Source organism: Sinocyclocheilus grahami, unplaced genomic scaffold, assembly GCF_001515645.1.
Source record: "Sinocyclocheilus grahami isolate Dianchi unplaced genomic scaffold, SAMN03320097.WGS_v1.1 scaffold316.1, whole genome shotgun sequence".
Lineage (NCBI taxonomy): Eukaryota > Metazoa > Chordata > Actinopteri > Cypriniformes > Cyprinidae > Sinocyclocheilus > Sinocyclocheilus grahami.
Window position 1 is genome coordinate 716,205 of NW_015505495.1, and position 25,000 is coordinate 741,204.

Below are 25,000 nucleotides of genomic sequence, written 5' to 3' on the forward strand. Positions count from 1 at the left end.
CATTAAACTGTAATTTATTTCTGTGATGCGCAGCTGTATTTCCAGCATCATTCCTCCAGTCTTCAGTGTCACATGATCTTCAGAAATCAGTATAATATGCTGATCTGCTGCTCGAGAAATATTTCTGATTATTATCAATGTTGAAAACAGTTGTGCTGCACAATATTTTTGTGGAAACTGTGATGCATTTTATTTTTCAGGATTCACAGATGAATAGAAAGTTCGAAAGAACGGCATTTATTTGAAATAGAAATCCTTTGTAATGTTATAAATGTCTTTACTGTCACTTCTGATTAATTTAATGTATCCTTACTGAATAAAAGCATCAGTTTCTTCTTACTAACCCCAAAATTTTGAACATTACTGTATAAGTGCATACACATAAATAATTTTTTAATTTGTAACAATTAGTAATTTATACACAAAAATCATTTTTAGCATCTTTTAATTTGTAACAATTTTTTCTGTTGATATAAAATATATAAAATGATTTGAACATGCTTTATGCGATTTTTATTCCACAGTTTTAACATATGCTGAAACACACTCTTGACAGTCATGCAATCGACCAATGAGACGCTCCGAGAGGCGGGTCCAGACGTGTTTTCTGTAATCCAATTAGCTGTATTGATTTCAAACACATCCGCCTCCCAGAATGCAACACTGCGATGATTTCCAGCAGCAGGACGGCCATGTTTTCTTTAAAGTCACATGTCTGTGAACTCATTACCACCCAGCGCAACAGATGCATCCCAGATCTGACCGCCCTCTGCATTTTTAAGACTAACACATGTTATTTTACCCATAATGCCATCACCCACTGAGGCCCTTTTTAAACAGCAATGTGTGGGCCATATGCTTCATTAAGAGAGAGCTGGTTCCAAAAACAGGCCCTGGTTTCTTTATTGTCTCGCGCCGCCTTCCGTCTCTGACGCTTCCAGCTCAAACTCTCAAACTGTTGAAAGGGCATCTGGAGGCAAATCCATGTGTTCTGAAGGCCTACATTTGTGAAATAAGCATCTAAAATGAGTCTGTGGTGTATCAGATCTCAACATCACGGCTCTTGAGAGCGAAGCGTTTGCTTCTACTTCATGCAGAGTGGCTTCAGACGTTTCATGTGTGATTGAGTAACTAAAAGAGGCCGTAATAAACCAATTCACCTGTCAGTCTCACTACTAACCAGAGTTATCATATACTAGAACCAGTGGCCTTTAAGTATCATTGATATCCTATTAGGCCTATAGTTTTTGTTGTTTATTTATATATTTCATTTGTATATTTTAATTTTAATTTGAAAGTTTTAGCATAGATATATATATTTTTACAGCATTTATTAATCGTTGTTAATGTTAATAACTAAAACGCAACTTCAAATTTGTAAGTTAGTAAGAAATTAGCACTTTTATTCATTAGGGATGCATTCAATTTATATTGTTACAACAGATTTCTATTTCAAATAAATGCTGTTTTTTTATTTTCTATTCATCTGTGAATCCTGAAAAATAAAACGAGTCACGGTTTCCACAAAATATGATGCAGCGCAACTGTTTTCAACATTGATAATAATCAGAAATGTTTCTTGAGCAGCAACTCAGCATATTAGAATGTTTTCTGAAGATCATGTGACACTGAAGACTGGAGTAATAATGCTGAAAATGCAGCTTTGATCACAGGAATAAATTACATTTTAACAGATATTAACATAGAAAACAGCTATTTTACATTGTAATAATATTTCACAATTTTTACTGTATTTTTTATGAAATAAATGCAGCCTTGGTGAGCAGAAGAGACTCTTTTAAAAACATTTAAAAAACGAATTGACCCAAAACTTCTGAACAGTAGTGTATGCATGTGTTGCCAGTGTATGGCAGATAGTAGCTGACGTATGTCTGGCTGTGTAGTGAGAGTCGGGCAGTAACGTCCCTGACGCTGGTCTCTGTCCAGACCGGACTCATTAACGCGCTCCAGCGATCAGCTCTGCGCCAAAGCATCCACAGCATCTCACTAATGTTGTAATCTCTGCTTTGGTCTTGGCTTGTAGCTAACAAAAAATACTCAGGAGACTCACTTCCAAGAATCGGTCAGATCCACTGTTCAATGAACACACTGGAAAGAAAATTGGTGTAAATGTGTATAATGGCATGCTGTAACCATTTATGCTGCAATACATTAGAAACAATTCAATAACAGTCAAAAACGTGCAGAAAACTATTGCAAAATTGCTCATTTGTAGCATTTAAACATGCATACAAAATCACAGAAAGGACAAGTTAGGCAATCAAAGACTATATTAAAAATAATTATGCATGCATCTCTTAGTTCCATTTCATTGATGCACTTTGTTTCGGGGCACGTACTCATGAACAACACAGTACCAGCATGCCACAGATGGCCGAAGGGCTTTTACTCCAGAGCAGGGAGACTTTTCACCCTGAGGTCAGATGTGAGGCACAGCGTTTTCTTGGCAGGACATGAAGCGCTCCAGAGGCCTCAGATACAGCAGCTGTGGAGCGAGTCTCTTCACTCATCTGCGTCAGAGGCCCGGCCAGACGTTTGAAGTTCTCCAGGCCTGTAAATCACAGAACATCTCCTGGACTCATCCAAAGCTCCCTTTCGCTAATCTCAGCCATGGCCTGCTGGAATACCAACGACCCGATCGACTATTTCAGCTCATTCATTACTGCTATTTTCTGCTTCCTCTGTAAGTGTAACATGCTGATATTTGTCTGCTGGAGAAAATTAGACTCATTTCATCAAACCCACCACAGAACGAGCCACAGGTCAAACGCTTCCGGTATTCAGATTCAAGAGGAATTCACTAAGAATTACTTGTCATTCATTTACTCACACTCTCTTGTTTTAGCACTTCAATTTAATAAAATAGTTGCAAAAATGAGGCAATAGTGCAAATGCCAGGTCATAGTTTTGAGCAATGTTCCCTCTAAGCAGAAGAAATAATGCACCAGACAGCCAGCTCTTTAACCTCCTTTCTATAAGCAGACTCGTCTCTGTCCTGGATGAGGCAGATGACTGAGTGTCGTCCACAAACTTCAGGAGCTTGACAGAGCGCTCTTTAGAGGTGCAGTCATTTGTGTAGAGGGAGAAGAGCAGTGGGGAGAGCACACATGCCTGGGGGGCGCAAGTGCTGATGGTGCGGCTGTTTGACATGAATTTCCCCACTCTCACTAGCTGTTGCCTATCTGTCAGAAAGCTGGTGATTCACTGACAGATAGAGCTAGGAACAGAGAGGTGGGTTAGTTTGGTCTGGAGGAGTGTTGGGATGATGGTGTTGAAGCCTAAACTGAAGTCCACAAACAGGATCCTCACATAAGTCCCTGGTTTGTCCAGATATTGTAGAATATAATGCCGTCCCATGTTTACCACATCATTCATGGACCTGTTTGCTCGATAAGCAAACTGCAGGGGGACCAGCAAGCGTCCAATGATGTCCTTCAGGTGGGCCAGCACCAGTCTTTCAAACGACTTCATGACCACAAACGTTAAAGCCACAGGTCTGTAGTCATTCAGTCCTGTGATTTTGGGTATCTTTGGGATGGGGATGAGGGTGGAGCGTTTGAAGCCGGAAGGGACTTCGCTCATCTCCAGTGATCTATTGAAGATCTGTGTGAAGATGGAAGCCAGCTGGTCAGCACAGGTTTTCAGACAGGCAGTTGTAGATGGTGATGTCTTTCAGTCCTTTCCACACTGAAGCAGGGTCGTTGGCAGAAAACTGGTTTCTCAGATTTTCAGAGTAGTTCCTCTTAGCCACGCTGATCTCCTTTGTCAGTGTGTTTTTGGTCTGTTTATTGAAGACTCTGTCCTCACTCCTGTAGGCGTCCTCTTTGGCCTGACGGAGTTGTCTGAGTTTCGCTGTGAACCACAGTTTGTTGTTGTTGTAAGTTAAATGAGTCCTGGTAGGAATGCACATATCCTCACAGAATCTGATGTATGATGTTACAGAATCTGTGAGCTCGTCCAGATCGGTGGCTGCAGCTTCAAAAGCACTCCAGTCAGTGCAGTCGAAGCAGGCTTGTAAATCCCGCTCTGCTTCATTAGTCCATCTTTTCACAGTCCTTATTACAGGTTTAGCTGATTTCAGTTTCTGCCTGTTAGTCGGTATAAGAGGAACCAGACAGTGATCAGAGTGCCACCCAATGTTGTGCACACCGCCACGCGAAACGACATCGCGCGCACTCAAAGCGAACTTGCGGACGCTCGAGTATAAATCAGCCTTGAGCGTGTGAGCGTTAGATACAGTGAAGACAGCACGTTAGTTTAGAACGTTTTATTGTTTTTATTGTAGAGAGTGTGTTAATTTGTGCAATGATAACCTACCAGCAATGTAAATTATTTTTTAAACATATTAGAATTAGAGTACATTACAATATAAATTTATTAGAACAAGTACATTATTATTTATGGGCTTAAAAACAAGATGCAAGCAATCAGAATATTGTACCTGGTGGGGAGTGCCCAATGTAAACATGAAACATATGCCATTACCTATATTGTACTGTGGTACAGTTATAGAGGCCCTTCATAATGCAGAGGTCAGCTGCCTGCTCTGCCAATAGTTAGAAATGGCTCTATAGTAAGCAGTTTAATAAACAGCTGTTTTTCTAAATTCTGCTTTGGTGAAATTCAGTGCAGTCATGTATCGTGATACGTATCGTATCGTGACTTTGCTGGTGATACACAGCCCTAAAAGAGACAGCAGCCTAATAAACGCGCTGCCTGTCATTAATGTTAATCAAAGAACAAAAGAAAATCATTCACTGATCTGGACTGAATATTTTTTATAACTTTAATTAATCTATATTTTATTTATGAAAAGAAAACTATGCAGTGTTTTTAAACTTTTAATTACGGTTTCTGTACCTGAAATTTGGTTCAGTCATTTTATTACTGACTGTTTACTTTAGCCTTTAACAAGTCTTTAACACTTTAATATTTGAAATTTATATGAATCTAGTTGTTTTTGCTGTGGTTTTTTTTAAAGCATAGGCAAAATTCCTCTTGCAGTGTTCTGTAGGCTGCTGATTTTTGCTCATGTTATTCAGCTGCAACAGAATGCTTTGTAAAAAGACAGAATAAATGTTTGAGATCTAAATGTTTGACTTAATTTTTTTATAATGGATTTTTTTATCTTATTGGAATCGAAACTAGGAATCAATCAGCAGAATCAGAATCGGAATCAGTTTTCAAATCAAGTTTTGCTCAGCATGAATAAAAAATTAGAGGGGTCATTGGTTATGAGATAAAAACGTGAAATTATGACAAAAAGCTGATATTAATAAAATACTAAATCAAAATTATGTCAGAATAAAAAACTGAACTTACTAAGACACTAAGAGATAACTATGAGATACAAAGTTAAAATTGTCAATTATGAGATACTAAGTCATAATTATGAGATAAAAGGTAGAAATTATGACAAAATGTACAAGACACTAATTGGTAACTATGATATACAAAGTCAAAATTATGGCATACTAAATCATATTTATGAGATAAAGTCAAATTATGTAAATTATGAGATAAAAAGTTGAAATAATGATATAAGAAGTCAATAATATGGCAGGTCAAAATTATGAGATACTAAATAATTATGAGGTAAAAGTCAAAATTATGACAAAAAGCTGAGATGAAGATACTAATTCACAACTGTAATATACAATTCAAAATTATGCTAGAATTATGAGATAACAAGTTGAAATTATGAGATAAAAAACTGAATTTACTAAGACCCTAAGTGACAACTATGAGATACAAAGTCAAATTTATGACATACTAAATCATGATTATGAGGTAAAAAGTCAAAAGTATGACACAAAAAGCTGAGATTACTAAAATACTAAGTCATAACTATGAGATCCAAAGTCACATGAGATAAAAATTTGAGGTCACAATTACAAAATACTCAGACATAATTATGAGATAATAATGACATTATCAATATTATGACAAACACTCAAACTTATTATGACAAACTATATAATAATCATGACTGTTTACTAAAATAATTGTAAAAATGAGACAAAGGTACAAATGCACTCAAAAGGCATGTGCTGATCCCAATTTTTGCATGCAGCAATTGTTTCAGTCAAAATGTTACACTAGTTAGTCAAAAACCACCTGGTTTTTGTCTCCTTGCAGTCTGTCTTGTCCAGCTAACGTTTATTTAACTGTACACTCTATTTCAGACTAGAATTCAGTATGCTTTGAAATTATAAGGAAAAGAAAATTAAGTGAATCCAGAGTGGTTTATGTTCACTTGATTTCATTTTCACATAGTTTTCTAAATATATTTGGCTGTTTCTGAGCTACTGACACAGCTAATACACAGCTAACTGAATTCAAGCCCTACTCTCTAAATCCTGAATCATCCAGAGAGCCTCTCTGAAACCTCTACCAGATGTCGGGGCGTCTTTATGAGCAGCCCATCCTCATCCTAGAACCGCAAATGTGCCACACACTTGAACCTCAGCAGCACCTCTCAAACAGCTTTTACGGGCCGCTCTTAAATGGGAGCTGCAGAACACTTTCTCAGACTTTCAGTGTGGTTTGTGTATAATATTTAAAGGTTAGTATGAACAGAAGACACAGAGTTCAGTGAGATGGTGTGGTTTAAATTGAGTAAATCCAGCTTAGTTATTCTAGAATGTCAAACAACTACACTGCTCTAGTTATTCTGAGTGTTTTTTCTGACCCTGACGGTGGATTTTTGCAGTCATGAAGAGTTGTATATTAAAATAAACCAAAATAAACATGTTACTGGTTGTACTTGTACTTGAAAATCACATTGGCTTCTTCTCTATGCATGGAAACATGCTTTGGTAAATAAATAAAAAAGTGACAGTTATTGGATAAAAAGTTTAAAGTATGATATAAAAAAGTAAAAATAATAATAAAAAAAGTAACATGATAAGTCAAAATTATGACATTTTAAGTAATAATTACGAGATAAAAAGTAAGTTAGACAAAAAAGTCGAACGTATTAGGAAAAAGTCATAATTAACTGAATTGAATTATGACATTAAAAGTTGAAAAACTGAGATATTAAGTCATAATAATGTTGCAAAGTCATAAATATGAGATACAAAATCATAATTATGACAAAAAGTTAGTTATAAGAAAAGTCATAATTATCTCATAATTATGTACAAGTCATAATTTTGACCTCATCTTTGACTTTTTATATGATTTCAACTTTTTATCTCATAATTATGACTTAGTATGTCATATTTATGACATGTTGAGAAACTATCTTCATAACATACTAAGTCATAATTATGAGATAAAAAGTCATAGTCATAATTATGACATGCAAGTCATAATTAAAAATCTAAATAAAAAAGAATTAGAGAAAAAGTCAACATTATGGGGAAAAAGTCATAATTTTCAATAATAGTTGAAGAAATACGAAGTCATAATTATGACATAAAAGTAACCATTATGAGAGTCATAATTATCTCATAATTATGACTTAGTATGTCATCATTTTGACTTCTTGTATTTACTGTGACTTTTTTGTCATAATTATGTCATAATTATGACATTAAAAGTTGAAAGAAATTAGATATTAAGTCATAATAATGAGATCAAAAGTCATACGAGTCATTTTATTTACATAAAAAGTCATAAATATAACAAAGTCAGAATGATGAGACCAAGTGATAATTATGACATAATCGAAATTTAGATGATTTTTCACGTCATAATGACTTTTTATCTCATAATTTCAACTATGTCATAATTATGATTTACCAAAGCATGCTTTGTTTGGAAAGGGGCTTCCATAAACATGAAGTGCTTTCAACACATTTTACTTCCACAATCTGATGCAGTTTTAAGTGAAATCGGATATTCAACAGGAAAAGATATATAAGGCGGAAACATTGTGAACAGATTTGAACATTGCCAACAGTCAACTGTGAACCGCAATGTTACTTTGATGAACAAATGCATCTTTAAACATGCAATAGTAGCATGCAACTTTTTCACTATGTGTTGTATGTTTCACAAAAGGCACGTACTATGCTTTATCCAGCACACTAGTGCTCCATTCTTAATTTTGGCAAATAAAAATGTATGCTATACCTACACAGCATCTAATGAGCACACTAATGACTGCTGAGAGAGTCTGGAGTTCAGAAATTGTGGCACCTTAATCATAAGATCCAACCGCATGGCGTGTGATTGCACTGCAGATTAAAAGCCCTTTAAGAGCTTGACCCGTATCCGCTCTGCAGAGTGTCTGACATACGAGTGCTATCTCTCTATTGCCACCTCACCAGACCGGTCGGCGAGCTTGTCTCTCATCTCTTTAGTACACACTGCGCACGCTTCTCCCGGCTGGGCTGTCAGACCGCAGGAACAGGCTCAAATCCAAGATGTGAAGTTCCTCACGCCCGTGGCATCGGCCAGGGGTCACCGGCAGGTCAACTGTGACCCGCTCCTAAAAATACAGCCCTGCTCTTCCGCGGAAAGAGAAGGCATCTGGAGATGGGACACGTCAAATGGAGCGGAGCCAACGGACCCCTGGTGTTAACAGCACACGGACGGACGGATCAACACAATGAAGCCGCAGGAATATAAACAGAGCCCGTGAGGAAGGGACTGTATGTGGATGAATGTATATACACCTCATTGTTTCGGTGGCTTCCTGATATTGCTAAGGTGAAGGGTCATCTCGTCCATCACCTGTTTATGTAGATCAGTGGCGGGAAGCTACTCTGACTCTAGTTGTGTTACAACAATAACTGGCACAAAAATGCACATGATGACATTACACACCATTATTTATATGTGCCTAAAATAACAGCATCATTTAACAAAACACTTCAATGTAAAAAATGCAGAAAATGTATGCCTCGCAGAGATTCAAATGAATCAGTGAATCTTTAAGCCAGTTCATTGAAATGAACCATCTAACTGATTCACCAAAAAAATTTATTAAAAAGTAAAATAAAATACAACAAATGAAAAAAATAAAATAAATAATAATAAGGCGAAGGTTCATCTTCTCCATCAACTCTTCGTGTACATCAGTGAAACTTAACCTACAAGTCAAACCGCAGTTTACTATAATAAACTAAAACATTTTAAATATATAGGCATCAAATAATGTTTTTTAAAAATTTATTTTTGCAATCAAAGCTGCATTTAATTGGCACAAAATGCATGTGATAGCATTACACAGCATTATTTATATGAGCCTAAAACTAAAAAATTTTACAAAATATTTCAATTCAGAAAATGAATGCCTCACAGAGATTCAAATTAATCAGTGAATCTTTTTAAGAGAGTTCACTGAAATTAATCATCCATATAAACAGATGTGTACAATACAATAATCAAGTAAAAAATAAATAAATAATAAAGGAATTAATAAAAAAATACAATTAAAGAAAACAATATATAAAGTGAAACAATAAAAATATCAATAAAACAAAATAAAAAAATTTATAGAATAAGGATTAAAATAAAATAAATAATACATACAATGAAATATAAAAATAAAAATAAAACAAAACAAGAATAAAATAAAATATAAAATATTATAATAAATACAAAAATTAAATAATAAAATAAAAAAATCTAGATATATTCTCTGAAAACAAGTCTTATCAATTTTCTGCTTCTCGGGTTAAAAAAAAACAAAACTGGATATTTTTACTGGACCTAAGTCAAAAATACAGATAATGATTCCATGCACAGCTAAAACATTTGTGCTCATCTACAGTGAAGGATTTCAGCCTGCACTCTGAGGAGCCCAGCTGTGTGAATTCACTTCATCCACGGCAGAAGACACACAGATCAAAGGTCTCCTCCTGCGCTGTTCTCCTCCGCCCCGTTTGACAACACATTTCCAGAGATATTTACTATAAAACGCACGACCGTGACAAAATTGAGACTAAACCCAGCCGTCTACAGCCCTACACAACATCCAAACACTGCTAAATCAAAGTGACTCAACTAGAACCAAGTCAATTCACTATCAATTTCAACAGGATTTGACAGTAAAACGTTGCTAAGCTAATGATGCCACACTTCAATAAGCATCGAAAATACATTACACACACAAAATACTTCATATTATTTAACTATATATTTTCACTATTGAATGATTTATATTTATATAAATAATAAAAACACACACACACACACACACACACTCATTTATAAATTTACATATATTTATATATATATATATATTCACATTTAATTAATTATATATTTATATACATATATAGTGTAAATAATATATATATATTTTTTTTTTCACTACTGAATTATTTATATTTATATAAATATTAAATGAATACACACACACACACATAAACTATAGATTGAAATTTTAAAAATAAAATAAAATATATTCTGATGAACAGAATATATATTCATACATTATATATTTATATAAATAATTTATCAGAATGCTTATAAATTATTAAGTACATAAAAATATATATGTAAATATACACATTATTTATACATTTACATACATACATATTTACATTTAATTAATTAATATTATATAAATGTATAAATAATGTAAATATGTATTAGATACATATTATATTATTATTAAATGACTGTATTATTAGTACTATATATATATATATATTATTAAATGTGTTGTTATTATTATATTAGTATTATTTCGATACATTTTTACTGTTGAATGATTTATATGTTTTATATTTATATAAGATATATATACTGTACACACACACACACACACACATATATACATATCTATATATATGTATATATATATATATATAAAATGAAATAAAATAAAATAAAACGCAAACTACACAGCAGCACACTTCACCATTAAACCATCAATAGCTGTAACAGGCAGAAAGACATTATAAGAAACCATTGGGTAGAGCTGGCACAAAAACAATGAGCTCCAGTGATATGAAGTGACGTTTGAGGAGAAACAGGAACACTGAGCTCTTCCCAAGCATGTAAAGCGGTGGAATGAGAACGTGGTGAAGAGTTCAGATGTGCTGATACAGTGATGCAGATACGATCAGCCAGACCCGTATCAACATACAGGAGAGGTGCTGCACTAGAAGAGCTGGACGAATGCATCCTGAAAAACACCTCCACATGTCTGGAAACTGTAAAAGGTCAAGTTTACTGCATCTTGGGTTTCCAAGCGCCTCTGAAACAAAAATGCCCATTTTCCTCTAACGCCTCAAAACCAGCCGAACATCAGAGATCAAGTGTAGCGTGAACACAGCGCTCTCCACGTTCCCTCCATATGACGCCTTCAGACCGGCCCGAGTATTGAACATCCATCTGAATCAGTAAAGGAGGGAGTTTGCTGTTTGTTTCTGCAGGTCAACAGCGCGTGAAACAGCAGACAGACGATTGAAGTCACGCCGCCGTTGGAGGAAGTGACCGAGAGAAAAGAGAAAAGAGTTTGCTTTCAGGAAGAAAACGAAACAGTGGCATCTTTCAGGCCGTTCAAACCCTCATCCAGTCCTCGTCTCATGATGAGATCCCGGCGCTTCTGCAGAAAAGAGCCTGTGGCTGTTCTGAGAACCACAACAGACAGTAATCGACTAAAAAACTCTAGTCTCTAATTCAACTACAGTCAACTTACTCATTTCAGAAAGTACTTAGCTACAATACAAGCTACTAATATATGTAAATATATATTTAAATAAAAAAAGAAATAGAGAAGTGTATATATATATATATATACACATACACACACACACACACACACTTATCATGTAAATATATATGTATTTATTATTATTATATTTATATATATTTATATAATTTTTCTATAAATAAATGCGTGTATATATATATATTAAGAAATGTTTTAAAATATTTATTATATTATAACATAATCATATATGTTTATTTATACATTTACATACAGTATATTTATGCTCATTTAATAACATATTTAATTATATAAATACGTATTTATTATTATATTATTTATATATTTACATACATTTATTACTATATTTTATTATATTTATTTATTTATATTATATTTTATAAATAACTTTCATATACACACAATAAAAAACAATGTACTAAAAAAAACTAAAAACTAAAAATATATATATTATTATATATTTATACATTTACATATATATTTACATTCATATAATTACAAATAATTTTACATATATATATATATAATGTAAATATACATGTATTTATTTTTATTATTATATTTCTATAAATACCTATATATATATATATATATACACAATAACAAATTATTTATTATTATATTATATAATTTAATAATATAATAGTATCTACATATACATATATACATATGACATAATAGCAATCAATTTACATTCTCAATTAAGGTGACCGACAGTATTAAACAATTTATATTACATACTATCAAGAACACCACCGTAAATAATGAAATAGTGATTATTTTGTAGTCTTACATCAATAAACAAAAAATGCAGCAGATTCATCTGAGCGGCGATTCAAAGGAATCAGTGAATCCGTTTTTTTGTAATCCTAAAATTTTTAGTTAATTTAAAATAGCAGTCCAATGAACGAACACCAAACGCACTGACTCACTGAAATCAATCTCATTTCCCAACGCTCCATACAAGTTAGCAGTGTCACTATTTACTTCATGTATTACCCCACAACACCGACAGCTATGGTTTATTTAGGGTGTCTGTGCTTCATAAACAGTCAAATCACATTTTGTTGGTGCCTAAATTTCAAAGACCAACCTGAGTGCTTCTCTTCAAACACGGGACTGCATCAACCTCAAAATGCCTCATGAAAGATAATGATTTAAACATTTGATTCTTGCGGTGGAGCCACATCTGGAAGTGGCTTTTGATGGAGCGAGTGCGTCCAACTAACAAAGGCCCATTCGCAGCTATTCCCAATCCGAGAGGAATTCTGCTCCGACTGCAGCCCCAACCCCTCGCTTTGAAGCCGCCGGTGAGTTTCGACAGCTAACCACTTTCAGATGTGGCCGTGTAGTTTTATGGCTTGAATAATAGCGATACCTACACATGTGGGAGCTAGAGGTCCAGAACGGGGAGAAAAATCTGCTTCCATTCACTCCTGCTTTTCTTATGTCACGGGAATATCCAGTTCTCACCGTTTCTGAACTTTAAAACTACACAAAAGTGTGCAATTTCTGAATGTAACAATGTGCAAGGTGTCTTCAAGTTGCCTTACTCGTTAATTCTGTTAACAAAAACTATGACGAAAAATATTCATTGACTACCTTTTTTGGCCATGATTAAGACGAGACGACACTGGCAACATTACACACTAATTGTGACTACATCAGCATTAAATATCGATGATGACAACTGAGACTACAATTTAGTTAAAAAAAAAAAGACTCTATATATCCAAAATGTCTCTATATTTTCATCAACCAAAAAAAGAGGAAAAATATACATGCCTGGTTGCCAGATGAGTTTAAATCCCCCAATCAGAGCTTTTCTCTTACAAGAACACATTTTCTTCCCAGTGTTGAATTTATCTTCACAACCTGGCAACCATTCGCATGCAAAATAAAGCACTGATGATCTGAAAACATTGACAAACATGTAATTTGGTGATATATATATATATATGTATAATCCTGTAATGATACATCACGATATCTAACTATGAAAACAAAATGCCTGTGAAAAGGTTAAGTGCTGGTCCAAACTGCTGAAAATTCTGCAAAAATTTAAATTCTGTCATTTACTCACTCTCAGGTTGTTTTAAACCTGAATGAGTTTCTTTCTTCTGTTGAAAATAAAAGTTATTTTGAAGAATCAGTTGCTGGTCCCCAGTGACTTCCATTGTATTTTTTCCCCTTCTATCAAAGTTAATGGGGACCAGCAACTGTTTGGTTAAACAAAATATCTTCTTTTGTATTCAGCACAAGAAAGAAATTAAAACAGGTTTGGGACAACATGAGAGTGAGTTAATATTGACAGAATTATTTTAATGACAGGTGGCAGCATGTTTAGTACTATCAGTCTGCTGTCACTTTAAGAGCAGCACGCATCTGATATATCTGTTTACTTTCACTTTAGACATAAGCAACTGTGTTTATATGTAAACCTTGTGTGTTTTTGACAGTATTAGTGCAATCAGACGTGAAAGATTACTTCAGTTGTACACGCTCAGAAAAAGCGCATGTCAGAACAGCACGTGAATGAAATGTTTAACCGGCAAGGCTTTAAAGCACATGCAAATAATGCAGTTCTTTGTTGATTTTGTTTGTCCCATCAATGATATAAAAGTCGAGGTGGGTCCAGACTTTGGACTTAAATGTTGCCGGGGCATCTATTATTTTACTCCGCCATTAAAAACCTATTTTTCTTTGGCTAGTTAACTTATGTTCACGTTTCCCTCATTCATGTGTTGAGCGCCACCTCGAGGAGCCATGAAGTAGCGATGCTGGGAGCAGGGAAATCTATTTAGAGCGCCTTATTTTATTATTTAAAATACTGATATTTGGCACCAGCGTATCGATTCTCGTATCACACGGAGAAGGACAACAATATATTGCCATATCGATATTTTGTCCCACCCCTTTATATATATATATATAAATATTCAAGAGATTTTCAAGAGAGTCAAGAGTTTGGGGCAAAAATATTTTTTTGTCTCATATTTATATTATATGATATAGTTAAGCAATATCACACGAGAAACGAGTGCAATATCACACGAGTGCTGTTTTTGTCCCAAATAGCACGAGTGCAAATGTGATATTGATTTGATACAACACCTCAATAAATAAGAACTTAATATTGTGCTATATTTTACACATATATTTTACACTATATTTGACATAACATTGTCTGTTTTTGCTCAGTTTTGGCAACAAATACTGTATATTTCCGGTAAAGCCACAGCAGAACTGTTGTCCTTCTCAGAGTAACTCACAATTTCTGAATGAATCAGTGTTTTGAATGAATCGGGTGCACCAATGATTCAATGGCACACATTCATAATGAGAGACATTTACTTCATTGCTGAATGAATCAACCATTTGAACGAATTGAATGAATAAATGACTCAATGACTTACTGATTAAGACATTTACCACCACCTACTGGCAGCTTGACAGTTTCTTATTTAGAGTATAATTTCATTAAAAATGCTTTCGATGCTTTTTTCATTTAACACAATAATAGCTTTAAATGATCTTTTGGGGCTGATTTCTCAGCCACATTTGATGTGCAATTAATTTGCGATTAATTACATTAATTCATCGCCATATCGTGTAATTAATTCGATTAACATTTTTAAATAATGAAATAGTGATCATTATTTTGCAGCCCTAATATCACTACACAAAAACGCACATTCCTCTGTTCTGTGATTCAAAGGAATCAGTGAATCATTTAGATTTTTTAATCCAAGTTCATTTAAATTACCAGTCAAATGAACAAACAACAAATGCACTGACTGACTGAAATGAGCTTTTAGTCAACTAAAACAAAACACAGGACAGGCTGACTAAATATGCTAAAAAGGACACAGGACGAAGACTAAATAAAAAAACTGCTGACAAAATGAACACTAAAGAAAGAGGTGCATTGTGTAAAAAAATGCACAAGAGTCGTGGCGTTTGTTTCTGGTTCAGTGTTTGTTTAGCGCTCAGACAGGAAGCTGGGTTTAGGGTGTCTGTCTGGCCATCCGTCTGGGGGACTGTGGAGAAAGGATGAGGTTTCTGAGGCTTTCACAAAAGGAATCTCTTTGAGGCGTTATTACATAAGCAAACACTGATACACCGCGTCTGAAAGCGACACGTTTAGAACTCGCATTATCAGATTTATGAGTCCGAGTGTCTGTTTGCAGCACCTGAGCAAAGAAACACAAGCTTTTCTGTGATCAAACACTCAGAATAACAGCGTTTACAATCCCCCGTAACATACGACAAGCAGAAATATCAATCACAGAGACTTATGAACAATCTGCATTGCAAAACACAGCGGAAAAACGGATGCAAAAACCACAAAGCACAATATTATTCACTTTTATTCTTATTAAGAGTTTGCGTGATGGTCTAATATTCTGCTTTATAATATTGGTTAGACCGGTTTAAACTCAAGTGTTTCAGAATGTGAATATTTAAATAATGTAAATATATATATGTATTTTATTATTATTCATATATATTTATAATGTAATGTTTATATAAATTATATACATTTATATAATATAAATTCATATATATATATATAGATATATATATATAAAATAAAAAAGTGTAAATATATATATAAATGCAAATTTATATATATATATTTACATATATACATACGTAAATATTTAAATTTATTTTATTATATATTTATATATATAAAAAACTGTACATATGTATTTATTATTAATATTATTAAATTTAGTATCAAATATACTATTATTAAAATATATTAACATTGATTAATGTTGATATTAATATAGTACAATTGTTTAATAATTACATTATTTTATAACAATTTTATTAATTAATTAAATATATTTTATTATGTATTTATATAAATATATAAATAAGTGGACATATGTATTTATTATTACTATCATTAAATACAGTATTAAATATACTATTATGTACATTTATATATTATATACATTTATATATATTTCAGAAATCAAAAGCAATCAATTGAGAAAAAGCAGAAATATCAATCTGAGAGAAATATGACTGCATTGCAAAACACCTTTCGAGTATTTCATTCGCTGCATTACACAACTATTGCTTAATTCATACGCAATCCATTGTTTCTATGAACATCCCGTAAAATACCTATATTAGGATATAAAATTACTCGTACTGTGATATTTGGTCAGTAAGCAAACAAACATAGGCTAGAGAAGCTGATTTCCTATCAACAAACATTTGAACTTTGATTGCAAAGTTTTTCCAAATGCCTCATCATGAAACTACTGATTAAAACACAGGTATTCAATTAATACTAACCACAGTACTAAATAAATAAATCAAATATTCCCCTGACTGCGCTTAGGCTTGCAAAATGTCCGTTTGGAGACGTTTTCTACAGCGGTTTATATGGAAACATACCTTACACACGAAAACGCAATAACCTCGGAGTCTCCTGCTGTTTGCCTTGGCCCAGAGCTGCTCGAGATCAAACGCTGACTGCCATCCAGCAGACGCGGCCAGAAAAAGTCACCAGCCTCGAGTATTTTCTTTCCTTCTCCTGTAAGCGATGCAAAGTAAACGGCTGCCATAACATCCACCGCAAGCGCTCCATTTCCATTCACTCATTCGACTCTTTAAACGCCGCGCTGACACCGGCCCGGCGAATGCACATGTATGGCATTGGTGAACAGATCTGAGATTTTCAAAACATGACATTATAGCAAAGGTGAAGCTCTATCAGTATCGATTACAACAGAAAATAATTTCACACTAACAACCAGGTCAGCGTTCTGGATGGCTTCAAAGCAGAAATGCGAAGCTGAAAGCACTTACATTAATTAAAGTCAAGTCAAGTCACCTTTATTTATATAGCGCTTTTAACAATACAGATTGTGACAAAGCAACTGAACAGCATTAATTAGGAAAATAGTGTCAATAATGCAAAATGACAATAGTAAACACTCATTTTTCAGTTAAAGACAGTTCATCATTGAATTCAGTGATGTCAACATCCAGCTCAGTTTAAATAATATCTTTGCAATCATGTCAACGATAATGCTGGAAATGAAGTGTCCCCAACTAAGCAAGCCAGAGGCGACAGCGGCAAGGAACCAAAACTCCATCGGTGACAGAATGGAGAAAAAAACCTTGGGAGAAACCAGGCTCAGTCGGGGGGCCAGTGCTCCTCTGACCTGTTTAAATTAAATTAAAGCCTGTTTATTATTTGAGCAGTTATTGCAAATCGTCCTTTTTGAGGTGCAACTACTTTTCTAGATGTGATTTCTTACTTCTGTGATGCAAGTCATCATTAGCTGGTGTGCAAAATCACATTCTGATTGTACAACGCATAATAATGATATGACATGCAGCTTTTGTTTAATGCTTAAATTGAAAATTTGCTGATAATACACTCATCCTCAGGCAACCCAAGATTAGGATGAGTTTGTTTCTTCATCAGGTTTGGAGAAATGTAGCATTGCATCACTTGCTCAGCAATGGATGCTCTGCAGTGAATGGGTGCCGTCAGAATGAGAGTCCAAACAGCTGATAAAAACATCACAATAATCCACAAGTAATCCACAGCACTGCAGTCCATCACTTAACATCCGGAGAAGACAAAAGCTGAAACACATCCAGCATTAAGAGGTTTTTAACTAAAATATGAGTCCATAATCCATAATAACGCTTCCTCCGGTGAAAAACATCTTATTGATGGATTTGTTTCTCACAAACATGCAGTTTTTGTCTTCTCCAGATGTTAATTGATGGACTGGAGTGCTGTGGATTACTTGTGGATTATTGTGATGTTTTTATCAACTGTTTGGACTCTCATTCTGACGGCACCCATTCACTGCAGAGCAACTGATGCAATGCAACATTTCTCCAAATCTGATGAAGAAACAAACTCTTCTACATCTTGGATTTAATACATTTTTAGAAAATTTTCATTTTTGTGTGAACTATTCCTTTAAGGTCAGCATGAAATGCCAAACACAGCCCGGTTTTAATTCAGTAATCTCATGAATTTCCAAATCAAACATTTTCAAAAACATAGCATTCGTGACATTCTGTTGAAAGATTAGTAAAATGTGCGCTGATTAACAGTTCGCAATAAGACCAAGAATGTGAAAGTACATAGACTCAATTCTGACTTTATGTTGACTTTAAAAACAGCGTGAAAACGCTAAACTGCCTAATTATGAATAATTGCACGTCAAAAGCCTGGAATGAGGAAAAGGCAACATTGGTGGCATCTGGAGGAGATCAAACAGTCATCGTGCGCCACCATCTCCTGATGGCACCTCAGTGTCTTTGAAGCCGTGAACCCTCAACCCGCTCGGAAAGAGTGCTTAGACAAGGAACCGGAGGAACGTAAGCAAACACCTTCAAAGCGCCTTTCCCAGCATAAATACCCTCGAATAAATAAACATGCAATCCGCCTGCAGTGTTCAAATAAAACACGGAGCATGAAAAGTGAGAGGAGGAAGTGGGGAGGAGGGGAGCGAAAGAAAAGATCTCAAACACAAATAAATAACATGAGTACCAATGGCAGACGATTATGTCTATAATGTTCTCTTATTATTAAATAAACAACATGCTTTGACAGAATGTGAAGAACAATGATACAATCATATTATTTGCATGCCGAGTCACGATTTGTCTTCTTTCTAAGGTCTATTTGCAGAGTGAATTGACCTAATTTAGCAACATTTTAGGAACTACACAAATTCACTATGGAAAGATGTAAGAAAGATGACTGAGTAGGGCTGCAGGATAAATCGAAATGGAATCGAGATCACGATTCGACAGAAGCTGCGATTGTCATGCGTGCATCTTTCAGTGAAGCACGGTTCTGTGATCAGCAGTAAATCTCCATCTGAAGGACAGAGGGTCTCTCGCGCTGAAACTCCAAATACGCCTCGCAGAAGAAACCCAGAAAATGCCTATCGCTGCGGCTGAATAAACAGAAGATTCTGCTTTCATTGATTCAACGTGACTAATAAACACACGACTACGGCAATATACGGTTGATCTGAGTTCTTATTATTATCATTTTCATTATAATAAAGTATATTTATAATGCAATGCCTTAATCACTGCTTAAATACTATGAAATATGTTGCATGCCTTATTCTGTGTAAGAAGCCACATCATCTCACAGAAGGATTTATTTCAAACACTCGACTGGCGTTATGAAGTGAGTTTGGAGTAAAAATATGTTATTAAATGTGGTATTTTCATGTGCTTTCAGATGGAGCAGCGTTTACTACACAGAGCCGTAGTTCACTGAGAAGCTACGCAAACAGCTGTCATTATCGCCAACGATTTCTTCAATTTCATAATCACGTAATAAAATCGTCTGCGATCTTTTTGCGTAACTTGTCAGTGAACTACGGCTCTGTGTAGTAAATGCTGCTCCATCTGAAAGCACGTGATGATGATTTCCTGCTGATCACAGAACCGGCATTACTATCAAAATGCGCATGACAATCGCATTCGATTAATCGTGCAGCCCTATGACTGATCACAATTTAGTATGCAAATATTATGCAAATAAATATTATTATGATGGCATCATCACTGTTGATCATACTGCATCAATAGCTACGTTTACACTTACCCAAATAATCGGTTTTCTAATGTGATTTATCGCTCAATAGAACTGAATGGCCTTTATTCATCAAGTCAGAATTGCAAGATATAAAAAAGAATTGTGAGAGATAAAGTCTGAACTCAATTTCAACTTCTCAGAACTGCCGGTTTTACATCTTGCAAATGTACAATTATGTTCTGCAAGTGAACGTCGCTCGATTGTGCCATCTCAAAGAGGCACAAGATCACTTTCACAGACTTTTACATTAAAAAAGAATTGTGAGAGATAAAGTCTGAACTCAATTTCAACTTCTCAGAACTGCCGGTTTTACATCTTGCAAATGTACAATTGTGTTCTGCAAGTGAACGTCGCTCGATTGTTCATCTCAAAGAGGCACAAGATCACTTTCACAGACTTTTACATTAACTGTTCCCTCCTGGTGGAATGACCTGCCCAACTCAATCCCAGCAGCTGAGTCCTTACCCATCTTCAAGAAACGACTAAAAACACATCTCTTCCATCTTTATTTGACCCTCTAACTCTAGCACTCTCTATTGTAATTCTATTCTTTAAAAAAAACTTGCCCCTTTTAGACTTGCACTCTATTCATTTACTAACTGCTTGTTTTTCTAAAAAAAAACAAAACAAAAAAAAAACACTATAGTACACTATATTCTATCTATTTGTTTTCTTTTCATTTATTATACAATTAACAAAAGCAAAAAAGGCCTCTAACACTAGCTTGCTCTATTCTTTTTCTATTCTATCTGTTTTCTTTTTATTTATTATATAATTTAAAAAAAACCTTGCTACATGTACTGCATTAAGCTAACTGAGACTTGTTATAGCACTTGCATATTATTGCTCTCTTGTTGATTTTGATTGCTTCCATTGTCCTCATTTGTAAGTCACTTTGGATAAAAGCATCTGCTAAATGACTAAATGTAAATGTAATATGTAATGTAATGTACAATTCTGAGTTTATATCTTGCAATTTGAACTTTTTTCTCAGAATTTACGAATTTATATATTGCAATTCTGAGTTTGTCTCGCAATTCTAACTTTATGTCTCACAATTCTGACTTTATATCTCACAATTCTGACTTTATATTAGGGCTGTGTATCACCAGCAAAGTCACGATACGATACGTATCACGATACAGGACTGCACTGAATTTCACCAAAGCAGAATTTAGTAAAACAGCTGTTTATTAAACACTGCATACTGTAGTGCCATTTCTAACTATTGGCAGAGCAGGCAGCTGACCTCTGCATTATGAAGGGCCTCCATAACTGTACCACAGTACATTATAGGTAATGGCATATGTTTCATGTTTACATTGTGCACTCCCCACCAGGTACAATATTCTGATTGTTATCGTCGTATCGATATTTTGAACACAGCACTACTTTATATCTCACAATTCTGACTTTATATCTCATAATTCTGACTTTGTATATCACAATTCTGAGTTTATTTTGCAATTCTGAGGTTATATCTCATAATTCTGATTTTATATTTAGCAATTCTAACTATATCTTTTAATTCTGACTATATCTCTTAATTCTGACTTTATATCTCACAATTCTGAGTTAATCTCGCAATTCTGACTTTATATCTCATAATTCTGACTTTATATCAATTCTGAGTTTATATCTTGTAATTCTGAGAAGGCTGATTTATACTCGACGCGTCCGCAAGTTCGCTTTGAGTGCGCGTGATGTCGTTTTGCGTGGCGGTGTGCACGACATTTTTTGTAACTTTCCGCGCAGCTCCGCTTCCGAAGATGCATGAGTTCAAAGCGACCCTAGCCGAACAGAAGCAGTTTGGTGTTAAGTGCAATCACTCACACAGATCACGTTGCGGCCGAACTCAGACATTCAGGAACAAACTTTTTAGCGCTGCCCAATTCTGACTTTATATCTCATAATTCTGATTTTATATCAATTCTGAGTTTATATCTTGTAATTCTGACTTTGTTCCACAATTCTGAGTTAATCTCACAATTCTGACTTTATATCTCATAATTCTGACTTTATATCTCATAATTCTTTATATCTTGTAATTCTGAGATTATATCTCGTAATTCTGACTTTGTTCCACAATTCTGAGTTAATCTCGCAATTCTGACTTTATATCTCATAATTCTGACTTTATATCAATTCTTAGTTTATATCTTGTAATTCTGAGATTATATCTCGTAATTCTGACTTTGTTCCACAATTCTGAGTTAATATCACAATTCTGACTTTATATCTCATAATTCTGATTTTATATCTCATAATTCTGACTTTATATAAATTCTGAGTTTATATCTTGTAATTCTGAGATTATATCTCGTAATTCTGATTTTGTTCCACAATTCTGAGTTAATCTCACAATTCTGACTTTATATCTCATAATTCTGATTTTATATCTCATAATTCTGACTTTATATCTCATAATTCTGAGTTTATATCTTGTAATTCTGAGATTATATCTCGTAATTCTGACTTTGTTCCACAATTCTGAGTTAATCTCGCAATTCTGACTTTATATCTCATAATTCTGACTTTATATCAATTCTTAGTTTATATCTTGTAATTCTGAGATTATATCTCGTAATTCTGACTTTGTTCCACAATTCTGAGTTAATCTCGCAATTCTGACTTTATATCTCATAATTCTGACTTTATAACTCACAATTGTATCGATATTTTGAACACAGCACTACTTTATATCTCACAATTCTGACTTCATCTCGCAATTCTGACTTTGTATATCACAATTCTGAGTTTATTTTGCAATTCTGAGGTTATATCTCATAATTCTGACTTTATATTCAGCAATTCTAACTATATCTTTTAATTCTGACTATATCTCTTAATTATGACTTTATATCTCACAATTCTGAGTTAATCTCACAATTCTGACTTTATATAAATTCTGAGTTTATATCTTATAATTCTGAGTTTATATCTCATAATTCTGAGATTATATCTCGTAATTCTGATTTTGTTTCACAATTCTGACTTTATATCTCACAATTCTGAGTTAATCTCACAATTCTGACTTTATATCTCACAATTCTGAGTTAATCTCACAATTCTGACTTTATATCACATAATTCTGACTTTATATCAATTCTGAGTTTATATCTCGTAATTCTGACTTTGTTTCGCAATTCTGAGTTAATCTCACAATTCTGACTTTATTTTCTCATAATTCTGACTATATCAATTCTGAGTTAATCTCATAATTCTCACTTTATATCTCACAATTCTGACTTCATCTCGTAATTCTGAGTTTATTTTGCAATTCTGAGTTTATATCTCATAATTCTGAGTTTATATCTAGTAATTCTGACTTTATATCTCGTAATTCTGAGTTTATTTAGCAATTCTGACTTTATATCAATTCTGACTTTATATCTCACAATTCTTAGTTAATCTCATAATTCTCACTTTATATCTCACAATTCTGACTTCATCTCGCAATTCTGAGTTTATTTTGCAATTCTGACTTTATATCTCGTAATTCTGAGTTTATTTAGCAATTCTGACTTTATATCTCGTAATTCGGACTTTATATCTTGCAATACTGAGTTAATCTCACAATTCTGCCATTTTTTCTTACAATTGTGAGATATAAAAGTCAGAATTGTGAGGTAAAAAGTCGCAATAACAAGCTTCCATAAAAAATATACAGCACACTTAAGACTGAATGCAGTCTGTAAGTTAACGCTTTGGGCTCGTGAAAAACTCATCAGCGCGCTGATAGGCTGTTGCTACGCGTTTGTTAAAGATCATCAATCTGGAGTAAAGAAAAAGAGAAGAAAACCAGCCTGTCAGTGCCACATCTACTGACCACTCCCTGTTCCCCCAAAACAACACCCTTCATCGCACCCCACCACCTCAAAGCCTTCAGAAAAACAGGCCCTTATCGGCCCCCGGACGCCCCATGGCGAGCTCGAGGATTTCTGCTGTACAAACCAGAAACAGATGTCTGCAGGGGCCGCGCTGAAAGACCCCGCTGTTCTGGACGGCCGCCACATGCTTCTCATTCAGAGATGAAGGCTCACGGCCCGCCAACGTAAAAAGAAAAACCCAAGTCGCCTCAAAACCCCGAATACCATTCGAGCACGTCTTTAGTTACCAGGAGAATGTCGGCTATTAAACGAAGGCGCGACGTCGGGCCAATAGCGCAGTTCAGCTCCAACAAGACAATGGTGTTTCTCCAGAAGTCAGAGAACATGAGAAAAGCAGAGGGAGAAAGATGTCACTGAATGTGACGCTCTTAAACAGGCCAGATATCCACCACACGCTGCCAAAGCAAATACCGCTGACTCGAAGCGAACATGTGAGGAGGAGATGCCAGAGACCGAACGAGCCCAACTAAAACAAGAAAATACACAGCTCTGTTGAGGTGAGAAATCTGATTTCTGAAAGTAAACATGAGATTACAGAACGAGTCCACTTTGACTGGCTATCAAGAAACATCATCCATCAGGGCCTGTTATATCTGAGAGAACATGTCACACAAATCACTTTTAGAGATTTCTACGTTTATTCCCACCACGTTTTGGGAAATAATCATTATACTTCAAGAGTTTAGCTTGGCCGTGGTTAAAAAAAAGCACAAAACAAACAACTTCAAGATCTAGTAGAGATCCAAACAGTTGCTGTAAACTATTTCAGCCACTTTGCAAACTTCGGGTTTGGTCTAAGTTAAACCGCCTCCATTGCAACCAAATGCATCTTCATACACA

At 34.6% G+C, this 25,000-nt stretch overlaps 1 protein-coding gene across 1 annotated transcript in view; it reads right to left on the reverse strand.

Annotated features, from left to right (window-relative positions):
• nkd2b (NKD inhibitor of WNT signaling pathway 2b) overlaps positions 1-25,000 on the reverse strand; it is a 49,597-nt gene that overhangs the window by 9,075 nt on the left and 15,522 nt on the right. The window lies entirely within an intron of this gene.